This window comes from Corvus kubaryi, unplaced genomic scaffold (genome assembly GCF_017639235.1).
Source record: "Corvus kubaryi isolate FWS band 111438036 unplaced genomic scaffold, C.kubaryi_AGA036_p1.0 124, whole genome shotgun sequence".
Taxonomy (NCBI): domain Eukaryota; kingdom Metazoa; phylum Chordata; class Aves; order Passeriformes; family Corvidae; genus Corvus; species Corvus kubaryi.
In genome coordinates this window covers 1,712,228-1,725,213 of record NW_024580659.1, presented here as the reverse complement: position 1 = coordinate 1,725,213, position 12,986 = coordinate 1,712,228, and the positions used below count along the sequence as shown (strand labels likewise).

Genomic DNA, 12,986 nt, shown 5'->3' with positions numbered 1-12,986 from the left:
CGTGCCAATAAAGCGGAGCGGATGGAAACGTCACCGTGCAGGGGAGGGGAAGGGCTGCTGGCACAGCTCGGCCCTGCCAAACCTGCCAGCTCATTAATCTGTGCTCTCAGCTCTGCTCCAAAGGCTTGTTGTTTTCTCCACAGTTATTCTGCATTTAAACACAGCCTTGCCATGCACCACAGCACCAGGGACTGTTCAGTGTCACAGAGCCTTAGCTGCTCTAAGGGAAGGGAGGTTCTAAGGCATTTAATTCAGCCTAAGCATTAGCATAGTTCCTAGAAATACTTACAGAGAGCTGAAAGCTAAGCACAAAGACTTTTCTTAAAGAACAGGTTTCATAACTAATTCAAGATGCTTTCTAAAGTAATAGAAAAAATTAATGAAGCAAACAAGTAATGAAGCAATAGAAATAAGTAATGAGGAGCAATTTAAATGTACCTAGAGATGATTCCTGTTTCAAATAAATTAATGACCTTCCAATCACACATTCTTTTATTCATCCATGATTATAACTTTTTATTTTCTTCTTTCTTTGCTATTCTATTTCTTCAAACCTTGAAAAATTAGTTGAAGGTGTTGGCAGTTGAAATTAAATAGAAATTGCATGAAATTGCACATCAAGCCATCAAATATATGGGACAAATAGATACAAGTTAATGCAGTTAAACCAAAGGTAAAATCTGTCTAGAATTCTTTTATTTTTAGTATTTTCATCTTTCTTTATTGTGTGCTTCCCTAAACAAATAAAAATAGCAAAAAAAGGTGTATGACTCTACAAAGAAAATACAATAACACAAAATACACAGCTATCCTAACTGAGGAAATGAATTGAACAGAAAGGCAATTTATGAAGGAAGTTAAAAGGCACTAAAAAAATGTCTGCTGGAAAAAAACAGACTGTGAAGAGGCAGAAAAGAGTTCCATAAACTTTATTCTGTGTCTGTGCAGAGATCACTGAAGTAGAATTTAGTCAGGAAATGAAGTTGCAATCATTTTCTCAGCTATCTCTCATATTAAACACACCTATAACATGACCAAAAAAATGTTCAGAGCTGAGGAGAGAGTATTTGGTTTCTAATAAGTTCATGCTTCCTATCGTGTTATAATCAAGGCATTGTCAGCAATAACACAGGGCAGAATCCAGAAAACAGAATTGGATTTTCCATTCCCGTAACCTTCAGGAAAAACAGCTGATAGTCTCAGAGAGTCACAAGCCATGTATTTTTGCTACATTATTGCTTATTACCATCATTAAGTACATAAAGTCTGTTCAGGGGAAAAAAAAAAAAAAAAACAAACTATGGAAAGGACAAGGGTGTCAGACCATAAAGTACAAGCAAGCAGTTTGCTTCAGGGCAGGAAAGGGAGGGAGAATGCATGAGAACGGTAAAGCTTATTCCATTGGAAATGTAAACACAGCCCAAAATGAAGGGTGGTTAATTCTGGTCCATAGTGATCCTTTAAAAAGGTAGGCCATGGTTTTTAAAGTATCAGTATCAATTTGCATATGCTTAAATCAGAAGCTAAACTCTCCTGAAGTACTGGAGACCTAAGACAATACCCCAACATGGCTGAAAAAGCTCCAAATGTTTGAGAACTGTTCTTCTGCTAGGCAGGTGTTCAACTGTACTGAAGTTTGCTGCCTTTTTTTCAAAGAAGCACTTTGAACACACCACTCACAATATTCTCTTTGCTTCTTTTCAAAGTAAACTTTGTTTCCCCAGGCAGTTGGTCTTTCAGGCTTTGTAGTCTTTAATTGCATTTTAAGCAGATATTCGCTCTGTGATGCTCTCTGTGGTGAAACAGAACACACATCATGAGATGTTCCCACTATATATAAAGAAATGCTGTGCTAATATAACCCACTGATTAGTGCCTCCACAAACAGCAAGAGGCTGTTCTCTAATGCTAAGGGAAAAGACAGGAAGAGAACAACTGTATGACTGTATAACAGAGATCTTGCAGAAAGACATTAAGCCTCTTCACAGCACTCTTGAAATAGAAAATTCAGTCACAAAGAAGACAAGACATGGTTTTTAGATACTCTGAAAACAAAAGGTATTTTTGCTTGTGCATTTAGAGCTATTTGCTATTCCTACCTCCCTATCAGCTTCTCATCAAAGACTGCCTACACAAATGCTTGATAACAATAGGATCACAGCGATATGAGTATTCATCATTCCAGCTCAACAGGAAACCAAAGTATGATATTAAGCAGTACCTGCAGCCTGAGTTCTGCACTCAGAGTGTCTGGCTCAACACTGTAACAGCTTCAGCCCAGGTACTCCTAGTTCACACCTTTGGAGAAGTACAACTCAATCCACGGTTCAAACTGGAACCTTTGCTAATAACTCGTATTTTATGGATCTGCATTGTCAGGCCAGGAGGGAGGCACAGCCAGTAGAAAATATCTGTGTATGAAAAATACCATGGTGAAATAAACTGTGGCATACAAGAATTGAGTTAATCTGAAATCCCAAAACAACTTCATTTCCTATAGAAGGATCTTGGAAAGATAAGTCTGCAGAGAATAAGGAGTTAAGCCTTCATTAATATTTCTGAAGTGGCCTTAGAAAGGGACCTCCAGAACAGGGGTTAATCTGGCCTCTGTCAATTAGCTCTCACTCTGTCATAATGAACCACCTTCCACCAGAGAAACTGTCCCTGCCTGACAGTATAATACAGCTACAACATACCCAGTGACACAAGAAATGAAATGGTATTTCATTACAAGCAGCTGAACTTTTGTCAGAATCCACTCTGATGGGTGACTTAATTGGTGACTTAATTCCCTTAAATATTTATCCAATAATGAAGGAGCAACAATTTGATTCTCCAGCAGCTCTGCAGATAGTTTTCTGGTGACTGAATGAAAATACAGTGAGAGTCTTCTGAGAAAAATGGAAACTGAAACAATACCATGAATGCTCTGTAAAGTTTCATGACACATTAGCAGCAAAGTCAGTTTGAACTGGGTCATCTGTTGTGTCCACGTGTGGCAATGAACTAACACCAGAACAACTCCAGCTGTGCTGTAAAGCAGATCAGTAAAAAGACCAAGTGTTTGTTTTGCTTTTTGGTTTTGTTTGGGTTGTTTTTTTTCAAAGAAACACACACAGTTTTTGTGGTGGTTTCAGCAATCTAGGGTAGATCAGCACTACACAAACACCAACACAGGAATGGCTGCTGAACTGTGGGGAGGGCAAGCAAGTGAACTGTCAGGACAGGTCTGCCAACCAAACCACTGGCTCATGAAATTACTCTTCTCAGCAAAAACTGGTATTATTACATGAAAGGCATAAACTAGATAATAATATTTTTCAAAATGATGGACATTAAATGCTGTCTCGCTCAACATCTCTTCTGTTGTAACAGAGAGGATAAGTCTTTCCTTTCAGTTTATAGAGAAGACTGGGAACTGGAATGGATTCTGGAGGTATGATGTCCTAGGTCATGCAAAAGAGGGAAAGTAAGAGGGTTTTTACTGTTTCTAACAGGTAAAACCCCTTTCTAACTGAGATTTTTTTATCTTGGCTGCACATCATTTGCAATTTGTAGAAATCTAATTTAAGGGGATAAGTATAAGCACAGCACAAAATATATCTCATTTTATAACAAATCTCACAACCTTTGCTGCCCAAGTCCACAGCCTCACCTGCTTAGAAACTACAGAACTTGCTACATCACGTCTGATTTTGTGAAAGTCAATATTCTCAGCAGAAATTGGGATAAAAAGCACCAGCTCATCCCCACACTCTCACTAGACCTCTGAAAATGACAGACTCCACTTTACTCACCAACAAATCACCCCTGTGAATTTGGTATTATGAAAAGTTACCAACACTCCAATAATTTCTTAATTCCTAGCTTTAAAATGCCCAAACTAACCATTTCACTAATTGTGTGGTCTGAGGGCCAAAAGACATAGTGCTTCCCCTTGGTTTTGCTTTTACCTCCATGTCTCCAGCTAATAGTGTTGTTGAATGTGGTTAGTGACAATGGCACTTTATCTCAAAAAACTATAATTTAAAAGCACCATTGTGTTTTTCATGTTCTTCCCACTTCTAGGGATGGATTTCTGTGGAGAGCAGAACTGAAAACTGCTTTCATTTTGTTACTCAGCAACATTAGGGCCAAAGGAGAGCTTATGACACTCCAGAAAAGACATTAATTTCTCTGAAAGTTTAGGTTTGGTTCTATGTTTGCATGTGTGTCCCTCAGGTGGGGCTAATTTCTATCCTTTCTTACTGTACATACCTGTATTAGTAATTTTCAGTCTTGCCCTGCTCATATTTTGATAGCAAGCAGCTGCATTATCACAAAAATATCTCTCCAGAGAGATACAGGGGAGAGAAGAGGTCACCATGAATCCAAAAGAAAATGAAGGCACAGAAATATCTCTTCTTGGAATCCTCAAGTACAGGCCTTCAGCAGAGATGATGGGGAAGTCTTCCTTTCACCTATTAACAGCATGAAGAGTATCAAATGTTTTGTTTCAGCTACTTTGGAACAAAAGGAAAGGTAAGAGCAAGAGAGAAATACTCTCACCCAGATTTAAGCTGTCAGAATGGAAATGAAGAGAAGAAATCGAATATAATACTCTGTGTTATCGTATGACACTCAAGCTTCAACCAACTCCCTTCAGAGATACTGTTAGGCAGAGTAAAGGCTCCCTTGTCTTCCTCTTTTCCATTTACACATCCCAAGATTTGCTGTGAAAGGAAACACCAATATTTTCCTCCAAATCTTTAGGGAGAAACAGCTTCATGTTTTTGCAGCTGCACTTGCCAGAACGCTGTTCCCACCAGTCCCTTGGCTCTTTCCTCAAATGTCCCATAGTTCAGATTCCTTCAAGGGTAACTGTCAAATCCTCATATTAGTCCCCAGGACACAGAGACATAATCCCTGTCTTTAAAGACTTCAAATTATTTTCCCATTTTGCAGTTGGCACAGCTCCTTCTATGTAACGCTGCCAAAAAAACCCAACACAGCACAGTGACCAAACCAAAAAATTGGATTTTTTTCCTGGTTTTTTTTTTGTTTTGCTTTGGTGTGTTTTTTTTTTTATTATTTATTTCAGGACCCAGAAGCTGTCAAAGGCATACACAATCTGTTGAAAGCAGCAGTTGGGACACATGCCTTGAATTTAGAAGTTGCCCACCTGGATCTGTGTTGGGGGTTTTTAGAAGTTCCTTCACAAAGCCCAGAGCATCAGAACAAGGCTCAGCAGCAGAGAACACTTTGCTTTGTTCTCCTTGGCAATGTTAGCATGTTTATCCTGTCAGTGCTCACAGAACAGCCTGGCAGTGTTCCTCCCAGAAGACCAAACCTCGTTAAAGACAGCAGAAAGACAAAACAGCCCCCTAGGCCAGGTATCTCACAGGTATCTTTTGCTTGACTCTGCCCACACAAGCAATCAAATCTAGTAAAAGGTTAAGAAAAGGAATAAAATGGGTAAGGATTAAAGGTGGGAGTAGGAATATTACAAGATGATAGCAAGTAAGACACAACTCTACTTCAGTTCTTTCCCCTTGTAGCTACTCCAAAAATTAAAGGACTGAGAAAAAATACCTGCTACCCCTGCACATGAAGTTAACTAGGGTTAATCTCTAATGCCTGCCTAACACACTTACACCTGTGCAGACACACTGACATCTAAAAAAGACTTGTTTACTGTGCTGACTTGCACTGTACATAGTTTTGTGAAAAATAATTCGTATTTTTCAGCAATTAGGACTACACACTACAATGCTATGCAAAGAACAATAATGTTCTTCACCGCAGGTCTGTTCTGTTGGAAATTAAAAACAGTTGGAAGCACTCAGCCTCCAGATTGTGCTGAAGTCTTTTAGAAGCTCTCACTGGCTAACACCTGCCTTAGAAGTAACAGTTTAAAAATCAAAGAAGCCTCGGTTGCCTCCACAGCATTGACCTGCACGTGGATGTGGTTCAGTAGCACAGTGCACAAGATGTGCTGGCAACCACAAAGCAGGTGCCAGACAGGAATACTGCTCCTGAGGCAGAGAACTTCCCTCAGTTCCCTTCACAGGTACTGCAACCAAAATAGTGCCCTCAGTATTTATAGCCCCATAAAGCACTCCAAAGGGTTTAGTCATCAGTGTGTGACGATGGACACACCCCTCAAGGGCTAAAAACGAAAATCTGTTCAGGACTCCTGACCCGGATCTGCTGAGTGATGCACCTACTCTCCATCAGCAGGGATGTTTTATTAGCTTCAGGTTTCCCTGCGGTTATTTACCCAGTGACATCTGAGCCCTCCTTAACGACATGCCTCGAGCAAAGCTAATGATTATGTGATTAACCTGCATAACCCTTGACTCGGAACAACTCTTGTCAACTCTTGACAAGAGCAGTTCACAAAACTGCCTTCCCAGCCCCTCCAACATACAGCAAGTCATGCAAAATAAATTCTTAAGAGGCAGCAGGGCAAGGTCATTTGAGACCTTCACATCACTTAATTCCAAGTGTATGTATATTCATCCACCCAACACAGCAGAAAATGCCTTTGCTTTCTTCCAAAGGAAAGTGGAACAAGCAAGTGATATTTGCTTTAAATAAATGGCAGCAGGTGACATACCTGGAAAAACATACCAAAATTAAAGTTCAAATGGTAATGAAGATTGAGTTTTATATGGAATCATTTACCAAACCATGTTTTAGCAGAATCAAAAGGCTTAAAAAAATAAAAATAAAATCACCACAAACCAAAAATCCCACCTGGTGGAATCCCTCAACCCATTTTTAAGCTTTTCCATAAAACTCATGTGGGACTTCTCAGATTGTTACCAGCACAGACTGGATTAATCTGAGCTCTTCACTGTTCTTTGAAAGGGCACACCAAGATAAGATTTCCAAGAAATCACAGCTGGTGTGTTCACAAATGAACAACCAAAGCACATATGAAAAGAAAGATTCCTTTTAATCCCCTCCATGGTATCTATTTCCTTCTTTGTTAATGAAAAACACAGAATGCAGTTCTCAGCTTTTATAAAAATGTATACACCATGCCTAAAACTGATGGTATCAGAAACTCCACTGCTTAGCTGCAATTAACTGTGATTTCCACTGCCCAAAATCATCTTGAGGATAAGTGCTCCACATCCTGTTTTGATTGCCTTGCCTGCTTCTGTTTCTGTGCCCATGGATAAAGAACACAGAAGAGAACCATGGAGAAAAGCAAGAAAAATCCAAAACAAGTTACAACTAAGAAAACAGAGTCATCACCTATTTCCCTAGAATATTCACATTTTTCTTTTGCTTCTCATGCTGTAGAAAATGATTAAAGTAGAACTAAAGAAAGCAGCATGTAATTTGCAGCAGTTGTATTAACAAAAAAAATGCTTATTTCTAAGCACCTCTCTTTACCCAACCACTACTTCCACACAGTGGTACTGCAGAACAGCTTTAAACCAGGACAGTAGAATGGAAAAGTACATAATATAACTAAGGATTGCCCCAAAACCTCTCGATTACTTTCCTAGACACGGCTTTCTTCAAGAGTATCTTTGCAGAAGCCCCCAAGATAAAGAGATCTGTGTTTAACTTCTCTTGTACAAGATGTAGGATAGGGTGATACAACACCAGAAAGGCACATAATTGGTATACTAAATACATTTTCTGGCAACTCACCTCAAACGGAAAGAGAAACAGAGTAAGAATATAAATGGGCAAAGCCCATTCCTTTCTGGAGATCAGTTCTGATGTTATTTCTAAAGGGTCAAACTGCTTAACCATATGAATTTGTATTTTTACTGCTGACAGATGAAGCTAACATCACTTACAAAGAAGACTTGAGAATCCACTTTCAGGTATTTATTTTCATAAACCATTTAGCCAGAAGGTTGTTGCACTGAATTTGCAACTGTGCAGAAAGATCCAGACAATATTTAAGTTTGAATCCCTTTCTAGCCTGCACGTAACCTAAATGCATTTTATAAAAATTTATTAGTTTTTAACCAAATACCTTCTTGCTACTTAATTCTGATACACACATTTAAATTTTAGTTGCCATCCAAGAAAACTGAATTTTTATTCAGCAATGAACTCTCTTTGAACTCATAACATCCAGAGAGGTTTTTGGGCTATTGCTCCACTCAGAACAGTGTCAAAAGGGAACAGACTTAAAGAATCTTTTCCCACAAGGTGTGTCCCTTCCCGGGCTGTCATCTGACAGACACATGAAAAACACCCAGTGACCACAGAATAGAATAGCTTAAGGGACAAAGGTGACAGCTGTACAAACATATTTTCAATGCCAGGTTTATGTAGGGCAGTGAAATGCTTGGTTCTTAACCTTCTGAAGCCATCATATATAAAGTCTCCCCAACTGTTTCCAAGAAAAATCAAAGGCTTAGAGCTCCAAAATGAGACTTCACAGAAAAGTCAAACATCTTGGAAAATGAACAAGTCAGATTTTGCCTGTGGCAAATTTTACAGAAACCTCTTGATGCTGCCTGAAAGGCTGGTTTGGTTTTGCTTTGAGTTTCTACCTCTTGGCTCTTGCTTGAGAATGCTTGGGCAGATCTCAGTTTTAGCCTTCAAATTACAAAGTGTCCGTGGTGTGTTTGACACGGCTCCAGGACAGCGATGTCACACAGGCTGCCCTGAGCTGCACAACGTCCTGGCTCCGTCCTCTGCCAGGACACGGCCTGCCACTCCTCTCCTACAGGGATTCAGAGCAGAGAGAAGAGAGGAAAAATGTAACCTAGAGGGGTGAAGCTTTGCCTGGGGCACAAGGGAAAATAAATTCATTACAAAAACCAGAAGGAATTAATTTAGTGCACAAAAGGGGACTCCCTTTGGTACCTGGCACCTCCAATAATAAAGAAATAGCTGAGGAATTAGAACCAGGTGAGGCCAAAAAAGACCCTGATTTCCTTGTTCATCAGTGATGGGTGTTAACATTTTGCCTACAGCAAGATTGATTTGGAAGCCAGTTGCTTAAAAGGATCTACAAGTAAGAGGAGGGATTTTTCATCCATCTCAATAGAAACCAACATCATCCTCCTACACTTATTTCCCTTAAAGAGCTCCAGGTTGTCTGTGAACTCAGCTACAGGAGTCAACAGAACTGGAGCAAAAACTCCTGGTGCCTTCCACTGAAACCAGTCCAGGTTTCAGTCCACTGAAACCAGTCCATGACAATTCATTCAGTTTTACTGAGGCTGATGCAAACAACAAGAGCAGCACAGCACAGGACCACAACTCTATGGCTCTACTACTGGCTTTTCCTGATACTGTTTTAGGCAGTGCAATTCATTTAATAAGGAAAAACACATCGATTTGAACAGAAAACAAGGTACACAGCTGAGCTGGTCAGGAATTCTTTGATGAAATACCAAATAAGACTTTTAACCTGATGTGGGAAAAAACTCGGCTGAAGGAATAAACAAAATGTAAATACCAACTTACCTGATACTAACAGGTGTTTTCCTGTAGTTGTCACATTGCTTGCATTGCTCCTGAGTCACAGTATGAAAATCCCTTACCAGAAGAATCAGGTCAATAGGAGTATCCACATGAGACCAGGAACATTAAAAAGAGGAAAAAAAAATATTTGCACCTGAGTCAGCATCAACCAGACTGAATCACTGTCAGACAAATAAGGAAGTTAGAAAACTCTCTCTGACGGGTATTTTGTTTGGGAATTTCCTCTTCCATATAACTTGAGATATTTTAAATCAGTTTTTGTTGCAGAAGCTGATTAAAGGAACAATGAGGGGAAATCAAATGTTCCTCAAAATTAAGTATTATATTAATAACATTAGATGACAGTGTTCTCTAAATCCAGTCTCCTGACTGTTGACATATATAGTGATAAATTGCTTCCACAATTTTTTGATACATAACAATGCATTTATGAACATACATGGCTAGCATAGTTTGCCCAGCATGCACATTATAATATTATTTGGGTTTTTCACATTAATGCACTCTCAAGTCAAGTATTGAAGCTGGAGACAGAAGGATTCACCCCAGTGAAACCACAAGAGAGGAGAATCAGGACAGTAACCGTGCTCAGTTATCTGTGAGGAATGCTGGTATATAACTTGCATTATATTTTATCCCATTTACTGTGAAAGCATTAGAGGACTCTAATCCCAATTGCCATAAACGTGTCTTTGCTTTAGTTGATGCTCACGTTTATCCTCTACATATTAGACTAAAATACATGTTTTTCTCTTCACTCAGTGGTTCATCCCTTTGGCTCAGCACTTGACCTCTTTACAGCTTAAAGAGGTCTTCAAGTAAGAGGAGGGATTTTTCACCCATCTGAATAGAAACCAACATCTTCCTCCATTACTTATTTTACCTTAAAGATCTCCAGGTTGTCTGTGAACTCGACTACAGGAGTCAACACAACTGGAGCAAAAACTCCTGCTGCCTTCCACTGAAACCAGTCCAGGACAATTCATGGGTTTTCAGTCAGTTTTTAAGTGGTTTTTAAAAGTGGTTTTCAAAAGCGGTTGCTCTGCATTGATGAAATCAAAGGATGGAACTGTCCTAACATCACTAAAACTCCTCCATCACCTTCAGCATCTTAAATCTACATTTTGGTCTCTGGTCCACTGGACTGTACAGAGCTCTAGTTCTACACATTAGAAAACCCCCATTTGGTCATGACATTTTGCTCCTAAGTTTTTATGGCAATAATTAAAAGTAATTTTCAATGCCATTGAGTTCATTTCATTAAAATTAAGTATTTCTAATCAAATACATTAATCCCTCTTGAACAAGTGTGTCTGTGCACAGGAACAGAAGAAAATACAAAGCTTTCATGGCAATTTAGGCAGATGGAATACAGAAAATATAGTTATTAATTTTAATCTGACTGAAGTTCACAGAGCATTTCTGCCAATCCTCAACACTGAAGGGAAAGAATAAATAATTTCCCTACTGACTTCTGCTTCAATAGGATATAGAAACCAGATGAAAATATTGCTTTTTATAATCACTGGGCTAATCAAACATTTCTGGCAGACTCTGTAGCAAGTGAAGGACTACAAAAGAATATTTTAGTCTTCTTTGAAAAGTGTATTGGTGAGAAGAAATGAGATTTTTAGTGACTCACTAGATACTTGTGTAACATTAAGTGAATTTTGTCTAGGCAACACTTAGGAAAAAGAATGCTTTTGTTATTCCAAACCTTTATCTTTTAAATGGAAGTATGAGAAATATCCATCATTCACACTCAATTTATTCTTGAAGAATCCTAGAGCTGCACTTCCAGTACTAAGGAGTCTAAAGTGAGCAAATGGACAGATTACAGGCAATGAAAAGAAAAAAGGAACCTCTGAGTTCCATCTGAAAGCCTTTCCATGTAAAAGACCCAATGATTTGCATTAGTGATGTCCAAGCCTGTGATGTTACTGCAGAATATTCTGAGCTTTAAAATTTTTCCCTCTGAAAGAAATTACTTCCTTTCCTGGAAGAAGCATTTCAAATACCCAGCCAGCAAAATCCATTATACAAGGGCCATAAAGGTACTCTCAGATCATTCTGGCTTGGGCTGCATTTTCTCTGCCCTGGTCTATAGATTTATTCCAAATCTCTCTCTACACCCTTATGAAGATATTGATGCAGACTTAACTTCTCACTTGCCTCCCTCACCCATTATGGTCAGTCATCTGTTCTCTTACCAAAGGGCATCCTTCCCTTTTTATTTGTGTGAGCCTCTTCTAAAGAGATTTTCATCTCAAATTCCAGAAGCTTTAATATTAACATGCCCACTCCATGCCATTCATTACCTTCGTTACTCAGCCAAACATTCTACTTTCCTGCCCCCTTACAGTTGTCACATCTTTTCAAGTCACAAGATTTCAATTTACACGGGATTGGGTGAAAAGGGCTCCTTTCATGCACAACTATGGGAAAAACATAAACAGTGGCAGATTTTTTCCTCCCAAAAACTCAGGTGTCAAATTCAAATGATCACATGAGAACGTCACAAGAAGTTTCTAGCTAACACATCTGCAGGATAAAAGTTGACCCAAACACACTCCATAGATTCAGAAAATAAAGAAGTCCCTGCTTTTCATACTTTTTAAAGATAATTTTGTTCTAGTATTGGTTTCCAATAATTTGAACAGTAAAATTATTATCTGTGATGTTGTGCTTGTTTCAAGCAGAACTTTCAGTCATTTGGCAATAGCCAAGTACCACAGGGAAGAATCACATCATAAAAATATGACCTGCCACACATGTGTAAAGGCTCACTAAGTTTGAATGTAACATCATTAAACATCCTGATTTTTTTTCCCCTTTGCTACTTCAAATGTATTTCTTTTGCCTACATTAAAGCACAAATAGAAAATTAAAGGGTCCACATGAGTGGTTAGGAAACTAAGTGTACTCTGCAAAGAACATAATAGGATTAGGAAAACAGTAGCATTTCTTGTTAAGTAGGGAGCAAGGAGACTGTTTATGAGGTTTGGGGGTTACTTGATCTATTCAGAAAAGCGTCTTAGAGAGCAGCAGCTGATCACAAGTGGAAGGCGTGGGGCACAAGGGCACATAAAACATGCCCTGAGCACAAGAAGGAGCAATTCATTCCTTTCATCTCTTCTGTGCCCTACTAAAAGGGGAGATTAATATTTCAACAACTATTGCAAATTGACTAAAGGAAAATATTTTATCCCATTCTGCAAAACTTTACTCAGTAACTAAGGAAAAAAGCCGGTAACAGAGTCACCAAAAGTTTGGTAAAGAACAGAGGACAAGGCAAGGAAGCACAATAATATGAATGCAAAAGGATTTTCACATTTAAATGAGATTCAGCCTCATGAATCATTAACATTTCCATCTCACAAGGACAAGTTATCTCAAGACATTTATCTAACTGCTTTGATGTTCTTTAAAGGGGACATAAATACAATTCCTTCTATTACATGGCTGCTGTAACAAGCTTGGTGTGGTTTCGTTTTTTGTTGTTTGAGGTTTGTTTTTTTGTTGTTTGGGGGATTTTT

General features: G+C 38.8%; 1 long non-coding RNA gene across 1 annotated transcript; it reads right to left on the bottom strand.

The window, feature by feature from the left end:
• Positions 1–913: 913 nt before the first annotated feature.
• LOC121659649 lies at positions 914–3,171 on the bottom strand. The gene is made up of 2 exons (XR_006014407.1): positions 2,222–3,171; positions 914–1,792 (listed from the first exon to the last, which is right to left on the bottom strand). It is a non-coding gene; the product is annotated as an uncharacterized LOC121659649 (long non-coding RNA).
• Positions 3,172–12,986: the final 9,815 nt, after the last annotated feature.